Genomic DNA, 18,820 nt, shown 5'->3' with positions numbered 1-18,820 from the left:
TGACTTATGTGCCTAAACATTTCACCAGCTTTTGCCAAAAGGGGAGAAAGAGCCATTTTTAGATTCTCCATAACAGTGAACAGGGAAAACAGAGCTTCATTTCAGTCAGAGCAGCCTGGAACCAGAACCACAGATTGATGTGGACAGTGCACAGAAGAGTCAGGAACAGTTCTGATTTTTTAAAATAAAGTACATATACAAAGCAAATATTGGGGCCTGTGTGCACTCGTACCCTACATGGGATTTCTCATTGCATATGACTAAATTTTAATTTTATACATGTCCTATTGAACATGTCCTTATGCACGTCTCATTGCACGTCCTTTGGAGTATAGGATCAAGTTGCTTAGCAGTACTATTAGGTACACATATTAGGCAGTAAGTCTCACTGAAATGAATGGATATCTGAGAAAATAAGCTTCAGTTCCGGCTGTCAGTCACAAGCAACATTTGCTTTAGACCCACCATTTGCTATAGCTTCCAACAGCTCTAAGTAGTTGTTCAAGGCTGCAAATGGTTAGAGAATTGGAATCACACTCTCCTGCCCCATTCCCCAGTGATGTACCTTCCTACATTGTACCTTCCCACATTGGACCATTACATTTCTATGGTGGCCTATGCATGCCCAGCTCAAGAAACATAGATCCCAAATGTGCAGTTTATACACCCTAAATTTGAGTACAGAAGACACAGATGGGCTCTACACATATGTGCAAAAGCCGACTATGCAAATATGACCACTCAACAGATGAACATCAGCGGTGGGGTGGATGAGCATGATCCTGATCCCTTCACTACATGTAGCCGAGAATTGTTGTATGGCATTTCATTGCTCCAAAATTGTCACATAAATTACACACTTGGTCAAGTTCTTCCTATTACCTCAATACTACTAAATATTAGCAACAACCAAAAATGTTCCTTATAAGCTTTAGTGAGATATGTCTAAGAACAGCAGCTCTTCAGACACCATAATAGGATGTGATCATCAAACAGTCCTTATTACTTGTTGTCTGCTGGCTAGTGGCATTCCAGCAATTTAGTTCAATTTACGGATGATGTCTTAGTGTGGGTTCCCCTTGGATATGCATTATGAGATGAAGAAAAAGCATGTGTCTGTTTCTGGCTGATGGAGCAACAGGCTGGGAAACATTAAGAAGATTCTCTGAACCTTTTAGGTGGTAATTGCATTTTTTGATTTTTCATGCCTGATAGGTCAATGCACAATTCTTGGAACAGTGCTTTGTGAACAGAATTTATATTTTACTGGAAGAATCTATTTGTCTGGGTTTTGATGGCTTCTCTGGCAGTCAGGGAGCTCCATTCTAGTATTAAAAGCAAACTTTTTTTCTCTCTAAGCAAGCTTTGTGATGTTCTTTGCAGACTCTTGGTTAATGAGGAAACTGTCCTCAAAATGATCACACAAAAGCATTGCATGAAAGCAGCACATCTAGTTCCAATAGTGTCTCTTGGCTTAAACAGATCCACAGTTGTTTCTGGCCATCTAATGGGCAATATCCAACATTTCTCATATTAAGAGTAGACCTCAATGAAATACACCTGTCTACTTTGAATATGTCTTAGTTGGATATAATTCTATGTGTCTTAGAACTATGACCCAGGTGAAGAAGATTGTAGCACAATGCAAGAAAATAAAAGGTATCCAGAAAAAAATTGGAGAAAGATTGTTTATTACATTGTTGTAAAGAAGTTATGAAACCACTCTTTCCTTTTCTTGTAATGAAAAGCTGTTTTGAGTAGAATTCAGAGTTGTGGGAGAAGGTGGCACTAAGTCTCTGCTCCTCCACTCTCCAAATTCCCTCTCTCAAAACAGTTTTTCATTTTCTGAAAATGGCACATAGTTCAGTTACACACACTTGCTCCACAAAAAACAAGCTAAGAACTAGAAATTAGCAGACAGAGGTCTGCCCTGTTCAACTAGGGATTGTGTGAACTCCCCTAAATTTGATTTGGTCCAGCAATTACAAGACAAATCTGTCAGATGCCCTGGAAAAACTACATTTCCCAGGTCACCCTATGCTCAGAGCATTACTGCCTACCGCTATCTCCACAGCAACTCCTGTTGTAGCAAGGTAGGCAATTGATTTGGTGGGAGACTTGGGGAGGGAGGGAAGGAAGGAAGACTTCTTCTCTGCCTCAGATTAAAATCTGCAATGCACTGTAAACCCAGCCTTGTATTAAAAGCAAGCACTACAAATTCATATTCCTATAACGCTGGAATTTATGGACTGCAGCAACTTATTCAGTTATTTTGTACCTTAAAATCTATGTAATATTGTCTCCTTGAGATTAAGGATATACAAACAGCCATACTGCATCTTACCGGGGGGGCGGGGGGGGCAGTCTGACTGCCTAGCACTCTGTCTGCAACAAAGACTAGACAGAGACAAAGTTGCTTGCTTATTTTCTTGCTAGGTTCTTCTTCTGCCTTCCACAAGTGCCTGGCAGAGGGAGTTTCAACAGGACTGAATATCTATGCTGGGGCATCCTTATATCAAACTCCTGCTTGCCACACAGCTGTCCATGACAAGAACCAGTTTCCACCAATGGCTCTAGGAGGTTAGACTGTTAAAAACTGTTGTAACAGCTGCTGAAGCAGACTTTGGGTCAATCCTCTGGTTCTTATTTAACGAGATTCAATAAAGTGGTGTTACAAAGACAGACATAGATGGGACAAGAAAAGCCATGCTCACAATGGGGTGGGTATAGACTCTATCCAACACAGCACAGACTTAAATGTAATTTTCAGTATAATTCTGTTTTCTGTATGCTACAAGAGGGACCCACTGCTATGTTGGGTAGCCACATGGGGCATCAATTCAGTCAGACATGACTTCTTCCCAGGGTCCCCCAATACAAAGGCATCAGGCATCTGTACCCTTTGATCAATCCTGTCAGTTATCCTTTCCCCCTTCCCATATTTTCAACTTTCATCTGTCTCCTGTCAAATTTCAAATAAAAATTCAATGTAACCAGTAGTGAAATACAGTTAAGAGCGTTTCTCTGCCTACATTTTAGATATAAATTGCTCAAAAGCATGTGAGCATGGTGCAGTTTCTGTCAGATCACTGAGTTTAATTTACTTTTAAAATAAAATCAGGCACATAGATATAAGTGTTAGATCCTTACACCAGTATTTCTGTCCCTGTAGACAATTGAAGAGCTAATCCAAACATACAGGCTTCAAAGTACACTACCCACCTCAAAATTTATAAAAGCAATTGCATACTTGAAGTGCCCTGACATTTAAATCTCTCTGCTCATGCAAAGATACCACATCAAGACATCAGTTTATTTTAGAGAATAAGCCAAGCATAAATGGATGCTGAACAACAACTTTATTGCCAGCCACAATCAAAAACAGGTAAGGATGGACAAATTGCTCTGTTCCACCATCTTTCTTTTTTTTTCAGTCAATTCTCCATATTTCCACATCAAGTTTTTTTTAAAGTCCTAATTAAAAAATCACCACTATTTTAGCATTAATTTCTCCTAAACATACACATTTTAATACACAATTTCCTCTAATATGCAGTTTTGCAAAGCAATTTCCTCTAATGTCATGCATTTTGCATATTATTTTTATTAATACATACGCATTTATATGCATACTTTATCTTGGTATATACATTTTTGTACACATTACTTGACTGGAGAACTGGGTTGCAAAATTCAGAGAAGTGTGATTGCACAGGATTAGTGTGAATTAGGCAGGCTCCCCTTTAAATGTGAACCGAGCTTAATTTCTCACCCATCTCTATAAACAACACTTGCATGACTACAGTTTAAGGTATAGTACATGTAATGGTTCAAACAGAAAACACATTTTATAACTCATGTTAACTTTAAAATAATTCACAGCACAGCTACTAAAAGTTGAATTTGAATCTCGCCCTTGACTCATTCATAGCTAATGGGAGAGCCATGACGGATGAAAAACTGGTCGAGGTAGAACATTGTATGGCAATCCCTTTTGCAAGCAAGAACTCTCACCCTCTGCCTCCTTCCTTAGCTTTCATTTGTATGTACTGGAAAACCACCCATTTAAAAAGAAGAAGCAGCGGCATATTTCCAACTGTAGACAGGGTGTGTGTGTGACCCCTTCTCACTCCTTACACAGGCAATGTTGTGATACTATCAGAATTTAAAGCTTGGCAAATGAAACATGACAGCCTTGCCAAAATATTCCATCCAAATTTACCTTTCATAATCCTGACTTCTGGAGGGCTTCCCAGGCAGAGGCAAAGGTGAAGAAAATTTAGATTGAAGCTTGTTTTCTTTGGGTTACTTTCCTCCACTAAACAGAGCTCAGGGTGACTCAACTGCTCTGCCTCCCTTTCTCTCTCACACACACCTTTAATTTTATGTAGCAGTCAGCAGTTCAGAGGAGACACACCAGCCGTGTTTACACTATCAAGACAAACCACCAGGACTGGCCTACCACATTTTGCTGGCTGGTAATTGGTCTCAGTTCCCTCAGCAACAATGTAATATGTGTGCATGCAGGTGCCCAATCAACAATCTTGCCTCAGCATTCTGCACAGGTGCAGCTTCTAGCCTTGTCTCAAAGGAAACCCCATGTGGAGCACATTATCATTACTGAGGCTACCAGTGCATGAATCATGGCATAGTTGGTGGACCAATGGAAGTTGATAATGGTGACTCCAACATGGAGGTTACCTGGGCTTCTAGTGACAAAGGTGGATCTAGGAGCACACACACACACACACACACCCTCAAATCACATACTTGTTCCTTCAGAGGGAAAATAACCCCGTTTAAACTGGCCCTGGCAACTGCTCATCCCACGAGTCTGTGTCTTACCAGGATTCACTCTCGGTTTGTTGGCCTTCATCTAGCGCACCACAGTATCCTAATATGAGGAATATAAGGAGAGGGGGGTTAAGTGCAGTTCAAAGGGCAAAAGAGCTAGCCTTTCCTAATGATGACCATGCAATCCTAACCATGTGGCAGTCAGAAGTTAAGTCCTATTGAATTCACTGTGGATTACTCCCAAGTGAGGTTAGAAATGCAGTCTAAGTACTTATTTTAAATGCTGTGGCTCATATCCAATTAAGAGAGCCTTCTGTAGGAAGAAAGTCATGGACCTGGGGTTCTGTTTTGGTTCTTTTGCATGCAACTACTGCCTCCTTCACTGCTGCTTAAAACACCTCCAGACAAGTTGAGGAATCACCTTCTCTCTTCAGGTTTCTTGCCTTAAACTGTTGTTAGGCCACAACTGTACAAGGCTTAATGAAAGCATTCCAGCAGCTTAAAAGAAATACCCATCGTTTATTTAAGAAAATGTCTTGAAGATAGCCTGCAGGCACTTTCGTACAAAAAAGCAATTACATGGGAGTCATAGGTAAGTCCACTCCACCAGTAAATCAGGCCACTTATCTGAGACCTTAACAATGATCTACACTTGATTGCCGTCTCCCTGACTCCAACAAAATGGCATAAAGAATCACTGCAGCAAGGAGATCTACTCAGTTGATACAAAATAAATATTTGCTTAGAATAGTATTAGCTTGTTTGCTAGCTGCTTTGCGCTAAATCTTTCTGGAATTGCTGGCACTCTTAATTCACTCACCTTATAAATATTACAGCTGTAATATAGGGTGTTTGGCAGAGAGATAAAGCATGTTGAGCAAATCCCACTAGATCTACATTAGTGAGCTGTTTGGGGTGTGAGCCTTTAGTTTGCTGGTAGAGCTTTCCTAAGCTCTATCATCAAACGTTCCCACTTCAAAATGTTTCTTAGCTGCCCGGTGGTGTGCTCAGAAGTCTTGGACTTTTAGAAATAAGACCCTGGGTTCAGACTTTGCTTTATGAGATAACAGGTTTATTTCAGAGTTGCTTGGTTACAACTGCATGTAGACTAGTGTCCTTTCTATCAGCCTTCAGCAGTGCATTGACTTCTTCAAGATGGCTGCAGAAAGTTTATTGAGAAATAAAAGAAAGAGGGTGGGGAGAAGAGGAGAGCTTTATTGCTTTTTATGCTACCAGAAGGCCATTAAGTCACATATTCAGTGCTCTGCCTGTGTCTCTAGTTGGATTCATAAGCAGCTGCTGTGTGTGGTGGTTGCTGGCTCTGTCTCTATCTCTATCTCTACCATCTCTGTCTCTATCTCTAATAATTCCTTATATGCCAAGATCCAAGTTTGAGGCAAGTACTCTTTGGTGAGAGAGCACCAGCACACATTTGAAGTCACAAAATATGCAGCAAACTAAAGCATGGAAACATAGCCTGTTAGAGCTTGAAAATGTGTCCTTCCAAGTTCCTTCCAAAGTTTTTCTCTTTCCCCAGCATAGGAAAAGACCACATACTTGTTAAAAAATTGTTTACTTACCAACTTTTCAAAGGTCTTGTTTGTGTGCTTTTCCATACAGCAGTCAGAAAAAAAGTACACATCCAGTAAAACTTAGCTTAGTTACAGTGGTAAAAGTTCACAGATTATTAGTATAGGCACTCAAGAAAGACTGGTGAGAGCTATGCCGCTCTTCACATGTTAGGCTTATCAGGTAGACTGGGGTGAACAATAGGCTTGGTTGCCTATTTCCTCCCAAAGTAAGAGGAAGTGACATAGCTAAGCCTGGCAGGACAGCTAACTCTATGGTATTAACCCCTTCATGCGTTAATTGGATGTAAGCATGCTGGTTATCCCACACAATTCTCTGATTCAAGAAGAGGAAGGGAGTGGGGGAAGCTGGATGTCTTTCCACATAATTCACCTAAAAGCTGATCAGAACATAAGAATAGGTTTTATACCACAAATTCATAGAACTATAGAGTTGGAAAGGAACCAAAGGATCATCTAGTCCAACCCACTTCAGACTGTTTTGCCCATCTAGGATTTTCTGCTCTATCTACAGCTCTCCAGAGTCTCAAGCATGTCACGTGATCCTTTTAATGGGAGGTGGCAGGAGATTGAACCTAGGAAGTTAGGCATGCAATGCATGTGCTACTACTCTACTACTGAGCTATGCTTCAACTTTTCCCAGAGGCTTCAGCATGTGCAGCCCCAGCTGCTCCATACAATGTACCATTAGAGTGGGATGCAGCAGGCCCGGTTGTTTCATAGCTCTGGGAACTCCACCAGCAGAGTCAGCTCCCCACACCCAAATTCTAAATCAGCTCTACACCTTTGTCCCTTTTAAAGGGTACTCATCATATATATGTATATTTGTCACCCATGTATATTTGTCACCCATTAATGATATTCACTGCTCCCAGCTCCTTAATTCTATATTCAAGAGATTGGAAAAGAGAGTTGCAAGGAGCAAATCTCTGGGATGTTCGGGATAATAGAGATGCCAAGAAAGCTGTGCTTTTAAGTGTTTCTCCCTCTTCAAAACAGAGCAATTGAAAATAATATTCCATAGTGCAGTCTATTGGGCTGCTGCAAAAGCTCCATTCCTGATAACAGAGATAAATTAACTCAGAGCCATCCGTACTTCAGAAAGTGCTGCTACTCTACTCAAAGTAAGTGGGAAAGGAGATGAATATGTGCTCAACTCTCACAATGAATCAGTGGGATATAGCATAATTTAAAAAGGGCCCCTTTTAAGATCAAGACTACAATTCACAGCCACTAAAACTTCAGGAAGTCTCTTTTTAGGAAAGAAGAATTTATTTTCTAGGTTGTGAAATGCACAATAAATAATAATAAAGTGAATCATTATGCTTGATTTTTTTAAACTCCATTTGAAGATTTAGCAGCCTCATTAGAGGAGTCTTTTAAGATGGCAGGAGAGTTTTCTTAACAGGCCAGGATGCACCGTAGGGCTGGTGAAACAAAGGTCCTGAACATATGTCTCAGGAACAGACAGGTTAAGTGTTTAAAGCAGCCTTCCTCAATCTGAACCCTTCCTAATGTTTTGTACTGTAATTCCCAGCTGTGCCAGTCAGAATCTAGAATGCACCAGGCTGGGAAACAGAGCTAGAATTTTTGCCTGGGATTCAGCCATTTTAGAACTTTGTGTTCTGTGCCTTTCAGTTAATTTTGAGCTGCCTGCATTTCTTCTGATGCAAAGATGCGTAAGCAGTAGCATCCCAGTGAAGTATAACACTGCAGTGCATTTAGACTTGCTGGCACCCATAAATGTCATATTGCAACAAGTGCCTTGCCTGTTATGTTTGTCAATAGTCACACCTCCTAATTTTTGAGCCTATGTGCAAATCCCTCTTATTCACAGTTGTGATCTGATAGATTGGGGCACTCCGACAATCTCAGGTAACATCTTTTACAGCGCTTGGACCGCCAACCAGTGCAAGCTTTGCAAAGGGGAAGCCGCCACCTTCATGCCCTGTTGAGCTGTGGGGTGAATCCTAAATACCACAAATAATAAGACTTTCACAATCTTGCTGTCACCTGAACAATCCCCTCAGGCAACATGGAAAACTGCTTTTGAAAACAAGGGCCGTTTCAAAAGCTACAAAGAGACTTGTGGTACTTTAAAGATGGTAGATGTGTTGGGGTGCCCAAACTTTCTTCAAAGAGGGCCAGATTTGATGAAGTGAACATGTGTGAGGGCCGACCAAAGATGTTGAGCTTTTTTTAGGATTTGACCCCAATAAATAAACTGCCACAGGAGCCAGATAAAGCGGGGCGGGGGGCGGGGCTGAATTAGGCCCCCAAAGCGGACTTTGGACGTGCCTGGTTACATCATTAGCATTTATAGAATGGAGCCCAGTCTATTTTTAAAAAATTATGGGGACATGATTTGGCTAAGACTGGCAGAAGTGACAGGTCTCTTCACAAACATTTATATTGATATTAGATTGGGAGCTAGTCTGAATGACTGCAACTCAATTCATGATCACCTAGTACTGGCATGAGATGTGCCTGATAGGTTTTTAAAGAATAGCTCCACAGTGACCCATTTATAAGGCAGTAGGATCCATAGGGGCAGCAGATCCAGCCTCCAAGGAACGCATTGCCTGCTACTGCTGCCGTGGTGCCAGGATCTTGGAGGCAGGATCTGCCGCCTCTTCGGCAGCCCCCCCCCCCCATGCAGCCTCTACAGTGGCCTCTTGGTGAATAGGAGGTGCTGCTGATCTCCTCCCACTCCTGATATTGATATATATTCCCCCCTTGTTCCTGATGTAGATCTTCACTCAACCCTTCTTCCCTAGTGGGAGGGGAGGGGACACCAATTTGTGGTTCACCTCAGTTTCTGAAATGTCTTTGGCTGGCCCTGATTCGGAGGAAGTGAGAAGTGAGAGATCTAGGCCAACTCCTGGGCTGGTCTAAATCTCTCGCTGCTTTGGGGGCATCTTGGGGCACCAGGATGGATTTGGACCTGAGCCATTTCCTGCTCCTCCCATAGCTTGTCCCCAACTGCCCCCAAGCAATTGTTGCAGGGCCATGGAAGTTACCACAGCAATCCCTTGGATCTCCCTCTCCAAAACCAGAGCTCTCTGGTTGTCCCAAGAGCTGTGGGGAAATCAATGCTGAGAAGCCAACCACCTAAAAAAATCTTTTGAAAGGCATGGGGCTTTACCACAAGGAGCAACTTCTTCATTATTACAACCCCCGCATGCAGCTAATGGAAAGTGAACATACTATTTCCTTCTGTCTAATGACTTGATATTTAAAGCCTTGGTAAAACCAAAAAAGTAGTCATGAATTTAAAATGGAGGCGGTTTGAATCTTTTTCAAAGGATCTTGTGGAGGGGGGGTGAGAATAGGTATGCCTGATGGGAATCCACAGGTCTGTTTTTGGTCTTCCTACTTATTGATTCTGTGGAAATGAGAATGCCTATTTGAGGAAAAGAGAAAGTCTGTTTCAGCGAAGATTCCCAGATGCCATTATCAAGGGAATGTAATTATCGAAGCTTGCTGGCTTCCTCTGAGGAAAGTTTCATTTCTATTCAGTGACATGATGTTATCTGGAATGCTGTTTAAGTGGAGTACAAACTGGAACAATGCAACAAGGAGACCCCTTGTGATTAGTCATGTCCTTTGTTTCAGAACATAAATACCAGGTTTAACAGAAGGGTTTCACATTCACAAGGAGAATGATAATGATTTGCAAAGCAGGAATTAATCTCATGCTTTTCCAAAACTTCTCTTGCATGATCCCAAAGGAATCTACTGCATTCTACAAAAAAAACAACCAAAAAGAAACTCCCGAATGTGTATAGTGAGATAATGCCAAATTAGAAAAGATTTCAAAGTCATCTCTGACATTTGAGAAATATTAAATAAATATTCCCAGAAGGCTCTAGAGACAGGGGAGGCGCAATCTTGCTCATTCTCCTTGACCTCTCTGCAGCTTTTGATACTGTTGACCACGGGATTCTCTTGTCATCCAGGCTGTTTAACATCTAGATGGAGCTGCTGGGATATGTTATCAGAAATTCTGGAGTGAGGTGTCCTCAGTATATGGATGACACCCAGTTCTCTGTACTGTCTGAATCAGTAGAGGTTTTCAGGTACCAGACTGGTGCCTGGAGGCAGTGATGGACTGGATAAAGGTAAAGGTAAAGGGACCCCTGACCATTAGGTCCAGTCGTGGACGACTCTGGGGTTGCGGGGCTCATCTCGCTTTATTGGCCAAGGGAGCTGGCGTACAGCTTCCGGGTCATGTGGCCAGTATAACTAAGCCGCTTCTGGTGAACCAGAGCAGCGCACGGAAATGCCGTTTACCTTCCCGCCGGAGCGGTACCTATTTATCTACTTGCACTTTGACGTGCTTTCGAACTGCTAGGTTGGCAGGAGCAGGGACCGAGCAACGGGAGCTCATCCAGTCGCAGGGATTCAAATCGCCGACCTTCTGATCGGCAAGTCCTAGGCTCTGTAGTTTAGACCACAGCGCCACCCACGTCCCTGATGGACTGGATACAGGTCAACAAATTGAAACTGAATGTAGGCATGACAGGGATGTTATACGTTCTAAGTTCCTGAATCTGGGAGGTGGTGGGGCAACTTGTTCTGGATGAGGTTGTACTCCCTTGTAAGGAACAGGTGTGTCGTATCAGGGTACTCCTGAACCCAGTGTTGTCACTGAAGGCCTTGTGGGCTAGGTGTGCCTATTTCCAGCTATGGCCCTTTCTACACTGAGACACTTTGGCTACTACACTCCATGCCCTGTCAATCTCTGGAGTAGATTATTTTGATAGAATGTGTGGGGCTGCCCTTGTTTGGAGGGATAGGTGACATCAAGGGTGCACCATGTAGCAGCGAGAGTGATATCCAGTCGTACTCATATTACACCTGTCCTGAAGCATCTGTACTGGTTCACCATTTGTTTCTAAACCCAATTCAAGGTGCTCAGTAGAGAAGGCCTTGTTGGTAGTGCTGTTGGTCTTATCTAAAAAAAAAAGTAGTATAAACACTGACAACTGGGAAACACTGGCCTGCGAGTGCTCCAGTTGGAGAACAGCGTTTACCAAAGGTGACATGGACTTTGAAGACACTCAAACTCAGGACGCAAGGGAGAAATGTGCTAAGAGGAAGGCACGCTTGGCAAATCCACACTGTGATCAACTCCAGCCCGGGAACCAATGTGCCCACTGTGGAAGGACATGTAGGTCCAGAATTGGCCTCCACAGTCACTTACGGACTCATTGTTAAAACCATGTTTATGGAAGACAATCTACGAGTGATCACCAAAGAAGAATAGAAGTCTGATGGTGCTGGTATTGGCTCATGACATGGTTTTCTCTGTGGTGGGCCCCCAAACTGTGGCGCTCTCTCCCCATAGAAGTGCATATGACACATCATATTTTCTATTGATTATTTAAAATATTCACCTGTTTACCCTAGCTTTTTGGGACGCAGGTGGCGCTGTGGGTAAAAGCCTCAGTGCCTAGGACTTGCTGATCGAAAGGTCGGCGGTTCGAATCCCCGCGGCGGGGTGCGCTCCCGTCGCTCGGTCCCAGCGCATGCCAACCTAGCAGTTCGAAAGCACCCCCGGGTGCAAGTAGATAAATAGGGACCGCTTTAGCGGGAAGATAAATGGCATTCCGTGTGCTGCGCTGGCTCGCCAGATGCAGCTTGTCACGCTGGCCACATGACCCGGAAGTGTCTGCGGACAGCGCTGGCTCCCGGCCTCTAGAGTGAGATGAGGGGACAACCCTAGAGTCTGTCAAGACTGGCCCGTACGGGCAGGGGTACTTTACCTTTACCTTTTTACCCTAGCTTTTGGAAGCAGATAATGGGTTTTTTAATCTGTTCTTCGCTGTAAATGGTGCTATCGGCTATGGTGTTGTTGTATTCCAATATGTGGGAGAAGGATGGGGGGGGCATTCTGTTGCGCAAGGAGAAATCATTGATCCAACATAACATTCACCTTGAGCTAACCAAACATTCACAACTTGTGATTTAACACTAGACATGTTCCACCAGCCCATGTATTGTGGCCTGCCAGGTTCTTGGCTCCACTTCTCCCCAACCAACCCCATTTTTTTTACAGTCAAATGAAGGCAGGAAAAATATGTGATTTATGGATCTCATACAGGACCAGTGCTTTTTTCGGGGGGGACGGACGCAGGGGGACGCAACCCCTAAACATTTTGTGAATCTAGGTGTTGCCTCATTGAGGAGCAGTATTTCAATATGAGTCGGGAAATGAGAGTACTCCTAAACATTTTTTTAAGAAAAAAAAGCACCGTACAGGACTGATGGGGTTGGTGAACTGCAATTAGCTTTGTGCATTGCAAATTGGCCAGGTACTGAATACACCTTTAATGACCTTCTAAGCTTTCTAAGGAATAGCTTTGTTGCCATGCATTTGTTACCATCTCCTCCACAATGTGTTAGAAATTGGTTCTAATTAAAAGCAATTATTCCTATGGTTCCTGTTACTTCCATGCTCTTTTCCACTTCCTTGTGGGATACGAGTCAAAAGAAATAAGTTTGTGCTTGTGTGTGTGTGTGTGTGTGTGTGTGTGTGTGTGTATAAGGTAATTTAAAACAACAATTAAGATGCATTTACCCAATCAGTGGTATAGGAAAACTGTTAAATTGCACAGCTTTGTCCTTTATTTTAATTCATTTTTCATTACACCATTCTCTCCCCAAATACTTAATCTACACTGAAGAGTGTACAAAAGACCATAAAAGAAATTAGAGAATGTGAGGGAAAGGTCAAGTTCATATAGTATAGATTATGTTCAAACTAACATGGGATTTTTCATATTAAGGATGTTTTGTAACAAGAAGATAGTGTGAAATGTTAAGACAGGGTATATGTCGAGTTATTGCACCTCCTCCATTTACTTCAAGCCATAATTAATGAAAGTACAGCTGAAGTGAATGGAGGAAGGGTCTCTGCAATATTTCTACCAACGCACTTTGGCAAGCCACTTTCCTCAATCAATGCATCTTAGCAGGACAAATGATTTATTTGCGGATATGCAACTGCAAGCTTCTTGTTAGAGGAACAGCTACAGATCAGTGGTAGAGGGCGTACTGTGCATCTGTCGGGCCCCAGGTTCAATTCCTGTTATCTCCAGCTATGGCTGAGATGAAACCCTGTAGAGTCTGTTGACTGTTGTGGTAGACAACTACTGAACTAGACGCTCGGACTCAGCATAAGGCAGCTTCTTATGTTCATAGCATTTATTGTATATTTTAAAAATGAATGCATTCTATCCCATCCCAAATATCAGACTGGGGGAAAATACATATGGATAGGGATCCAGTCCTGAGAACCATAAACCCACATACATAGTTTCTGATTCAGCAGGAAAGTCATAGTTAGAAGGGGGGCCACCAAAATAGAAGACGAAAGTGGACACAGATTTACATAAAATATGCATATGCTAATTTATTTGTGGGAAAGCAAATGCTAAAATAATTACTATAATTTACATATAAATACATCCCAGAGTTGTGTGGAAGTGTAACCTGGTGACTTGAGTGACCATCTGCCCAGGTGCTGAGTGTTGATGGGTAGAAAGGATAACAGCAACATTTTACCACTTTTGTAACTGTGCAAAAAAGATCCAATATTTGCAGGAGATGAATCATCTCTCTGAAAGGGGTGCATATTTGGCTCAATTTTACTAAAACTAGCAATGAGGGAACAATTTTTTTGAGTTCACATTTTAATGAAAACTCACCTGCTTTGTACTTACCAAATCAATACATGAACCAAAATTCAGTTCTCCTTCAAAATCCACATTTCTCTGAATTTTGTGAAATAGCTGTCCACCCAGATGTACACAAAAATACCCAAAACAAAACACATATTGGTGGAAAATGAGCGCAAACATGCACAATGTATATTAATTTTGGGGCTGACTTTTTAAAAGGGTTCACAAACTGATGCAGAAATGAGACAGACTTAAGATTTGAAAAATGAGAAAACAAGAGAAACCAACATTGACAGATGTGTCCATCCCTGCTAAAGATCCTCTTTCCTAAGACATTTTACATGACAATAATTTATAGTAATGGTTGGATATTAGCAAACATTCTACACTAGATTGTCTTCATGCCTATCTGCTCAAACAGCCTTACTTAAAGACACAGCAGTATTTTCACATTCCAAATGCATTGTGGCACCAGGAATAATCAAAATAAATGCTTTCAGGATGCCAGTAAAAACTATCTATATAGTATTCATTGCTTGGGAAGAGAAGGTGTACATGTACAAATGCACTGATGATCTTTTGCTCCATCCTGGCTCTTCTTCATTCACCTCACAGAAGCAATTCTCTGTTGCGACATTTGAGAAACAGAATGGAGAATGGAAATTACAATGTGAATGTTTGGATAGCTCCTGCTGGAGAAAGTGCTGACCTCTGACAACATTTCATTTGAACTAACCTGCTGAGCTTTGTTCTCCTTTATACAAAACTTTGCAAGTAATTTCTGCTCACAGGAAGTACAGCTGAGGTGACTACCAATACATAGTTTGATCAATTGCTCTGTAACAGGAATTATATCATAGCCAACCTCCATTAGATCAGAAATGATGGTTCCCAGCAAGCAAATTTCCACTTTCCAGATTCTGAAAGAAAATGCATTAGTGTTTCAGGGGATTTATTTTATTTTATTTTATTGCTGTATTACACATAAAATGTCAGCTCCCATCTTTATCTTCAGCAAATATCCACCTCACTATTATTTACTAATAATATTGTTAAATAAAAATGATGGTAGTGTATTAATTGTTATTCATATTGATAATATTCTTTACTTTCTAGGAGATATATTAAACTGGATCCACAGGAAATGGTGATAAATATGGGCAAAAAGGTGACAATAATGTCCCACTTCTACTGGGTACCAAGTGAAGCCAGAAACGAATGTTCAGGTGAGCAATTGTATGGAATGAATATTATTTTACACACAGACTTCCCACACACCGTCAGCATTGTACTGTCCTTTGGGTAGTTTTGTGACTTCCAGGGCAGTAGAGGACATAGCAGTGTTGCTTGAATTAAGTCACAGGGATATTATTCATATCTGGGAGGGGAAATGGCCGAGGCAGCACTTTCAGCCAGAGAACGCAATGTGTTTGCCACCCTAGTATTTATGGCCGCCTGTGGTGTGAATGTAAAAATAAGCAGAGACAGGTAGGAGAGATGGATGTGGGCCGTGGGCCAGAACAGCAACTGTAGAGAAAGCAGAGGATCAGAAATACCTCTAGGCCGTGCCTTTGCAGGACAAAGACTGAACCCACTGTGAAATTACTTTTGGGTGCTGGTAACCACCTGTGGGTGATATTGTTCCTAAAAGGGTGGTTCTGAAGCGCTGGCACATCCCATTTTGCTGCTTGAGGTAAAACAGGAAGTGCTGCCTTGCCCTTCCCTTCCCTGCTGCAGCTGCCTCAACCAACACAACTTCTCCGCTCACTCTGCATCAGTGCCAATTGTGGGTGAAATCTCACCTGATTTGCATGAGATCTTGCACGCTCTGCAAGATCTCACATGATTTTGGCCGATACCAGTGCCACTTCTGAACCAATGGGTTTTCTGCCCCATTGGGGGCTTTTGACGCCTCTGGCAGCCACCTCAGTCTGCCTCAAGGCAAAGATGGCTCTGGCCAAGATGAAACTTTACTCATATGAAGGTTTTTTCGGAAGGGGGGAGCCAAATACCTTCTCCATTCTCCTTTACTGCCTTTCACTGCCTGTTTGTATCCCTGGTAACAATCTATCTCTCCACTCCTTATCTATGTTTACCCCCACCTCACCCCACCTCATATTTACCCACAGGATGCGGGGGGGGGGGGAGAAAGCGTAACCCTCCAATTAGGAGTTCATGATAAAAACAACTACATCTGGCTACATGATGACTTCTGAAGGTGGCAGGCATAGGTGCCTGTAGCAACCATGCCAAGGAGCAATTTGTGCTGTTTCTCTGAGGCCCACATAAATGGCTTCCTAGGTTTTGGCAAAGGTATTGAAAGAATAAGAAGTACAGCATTAGAACACTAGTCTGCCATAGGCTTTTCTTCTCCGTGCTTACTCTGATCATTCTCAGGAGGGAAGCTGTGTTTGACTTCTCGCTGCAAGCATGCCACCTATTAGGGACAAACTAAGACTGAAGAAAACAATCACTGCTCCTTGTGCAACCATAGTGACATTATAAAAAAATACAGATTGGAGGAGTAAAACCAGAGATGAATTTGTTTTCTGGCTCAGCCCTGGCACCTCTTTTCAATGTCTGGGCTCCAACGTGTTAAATAAAATAGTTTGTTCAGAGTACTTTTACCCAACCATGCACTGAGTATCTACAGCCAGTCTTAACACATCAAGGATTATGAGAAAGTTCTTCCAAATCAGTGTTGTTTCTAGACAGATCTGAGCCTCTGCAACTCTTCCCCCATAAAATTAACTGTATGGAGCTGCAGTGGTGGTAAATCTTAAAATGGCAGCACTGACTGAGATGGTACTCTTTTTTACCAAAGTTAAAAATCCAGACAGAAATCAGTGCAATGTTCAGAGAGACTTCACACTTCTCCAGTCCTGGATCTGTGTTTGATTGTGCATCATCTTTGCCTCTCACCTGACACTCATGAAAACGCTTGATAAGAATGTATGACAGATATAGAATGTTTTAATTTTGGAAACCATTGATCTGTTTTACAGTGACAAACTGCATTTGTCGGTCTAAATAATGTTACACATTTATCTTGACTTTGCCATCAGGCTATCAACACTCCAGTCACATGGATGGATCGCTCAGTCATTTTCTCATCTAATTCACAGGCCAGAGACTGATAGCGCAGCCTTATGCATGTCTGCTCAGAAGTAAGTCCCACTGAGTTCAGCAGGACTTCTCCCCACCTCCTCAGACAAGAATGTATAAGATTGCACCGTAAAGTAGTTTATGTCTAATCCACCCTACCTTATCAAACTTTGAGACTGGTCTGATAATGCACTTCATCTCCTTTCTTCTTTGTAGTCTCCTAATTTGCTGTGGTGTCAATTTCTTGCTATTTATCTTTTGGGTCCAAATACAGAATAATAAAGTATCATGTCCTTTAGTCCTACTGTAGTGCTGCAAAAAACAACAACCCTTCCTCTGCGGTGAGCCAGATAAAGATGGTGAAGGATGCTAGAAGAGGGTCCCCTCCCACTCTTTAACATCCTGCCAGCAATGGATGTAATCAACAAACAGGTCAACTTCCAGGAAGATTCCCCATGCAATACATTACGGTTATTGTGCTCCATAAAGTACTACAGGACCAGGTCAATGTAGACTTTTTCTGGTTCCAAGCACTCCATCCTCATCATCTGGATTTGGCCCTGTAAGAGCAAGAAAAGGTGTGGGGTAGGGAATGGAGGGCTGGTCATAAGCAAGCACAATTTGCACAAAATTGCAAGGCATCATTCTTAGCTTGCAGCTTCCTGACTTTGTTCCAAAACAGGATAGCCTTAGCACTGGTCTTACACTGGCATTGATCATCAAGTACATTAAGGTGTCCATTGTTATTCCCCCCACCCCAGCTCTTGTGCAGGGTGAGGGGAAAGAAATCAAATGTAATACAGGAGCACTATAAAAAATAAGAGCCCTTCTTCAAATCACCTTGGAGCACAGAGGCTCCCAGCAGTGCAGGCTGCAAGTAATAGAATTAATTTGGTAATGAAATATTTGTTTCAATTAACTTTGCCAGCATCAGTGTTTCCAAGGACCCACTAGGGTCAACAGTAAAGGCCTGTTAATTACACGATGTTCAAAGCATCAAGGCTTTAAAGCAAATCCACATAAATATCACCGGTGCCACTTAAATTCGACTCATCGTCCTGTATGAAAGATTAACAAACTGAAGAAAAATCTACAGACAGGTGGGAGAAAGGGAATGATTGACCGCCTCCAGGGACTCTCTTTGGAGCTCCTCAGATCCAGAAAGGAGAGTTATTACTACTCCACCTGTCCTCGCCTTGCTATAAGCTAAATAGAAATGATAGGCTTGTTCACATGTTACACTAAGCGCATGTAGAAGCTGTCTCTACACAGGTACAAGTGTTTGTGTGAAGGAGTGTACAACTATTTCTGCCCACCTCAACTAATGTGTGCACAGGTACACAGATTGTACACTCGTTGAATGTAACTCCTAAAGCCACAATATTTGTCTCAATTTCTTGGGTTGTTTTGAGTTTTTTGTAACATCAAGTATTGCCAGATGCAGTGGTAGCCACATATGATTGGCTATTTGCATAGGACTACATTAGCAAAAAAAAAAAAAAAAAAAAAAAACCCTGCTAATTTGAGTTATTTCTGATTTCTAAAAGTCTTTGCTAGATCCAGCTACACAGTTTTTGAGACCTACAAGCCTCCACATCTTCCACCCTCCTTCCACCCATTGCCTGCACAATTTCCTGTAATTAAAAT

General features: G+C 42.1%; 1 long non-coding RNA gene across 4 annotated transcripts; it reads right to left on the bottom strand.

Moving 5' to 3' along the window:
* Positions 1-4,810: 4,810 nt before the first annotated feature.
* On the bottom strand, positions 4,811-18,052 carry LOC310756482. Of its 4 annotated transcripts, none has more exons than XR_014544901.1 (5): positions 17,333-18,052; positions 16,451-16,505; positions 14,111-14,988; positions 6,375-9,786; positions 4,811-4,894 (listed from the first exon to the last, which is right to left on the bottom strand). It is a non-coding gene; the product is annotated as an uncharacterized lncRNA (long non-coding RNA). The 4 variants fall into 4 exon arrangements; XR_014544902.1 differs by having other exon boundaries at positions 4,811-9,786; positions 14,111-14,179; positions 14,805-14,988; XR_014544900.1 differs by having other exon boundaries at positions 4,811-9,786.
* Positions 18,053-18,820: the final 768 nt, after the last annotated feature.

The sequence above is a fragment of the Podarcis filfolensis genome (genome assembly GCF_964270895.1).
Source record: "Podarcis filfolensis genome assembly, chromosome: 1".
Taxonomy (NCBI): domain Eukaryota; kingdom Metazoa; phylum Chordata; class Lepidosauria; order Squamata; family Lacertidae; genus Podarcis; species Podarcis filfolensis.
The sequence above is the reverse complement of the archived record's forward strand: the minus strand, read 5'-3'. Positions and strand labels throughout refer to the sequence as shown.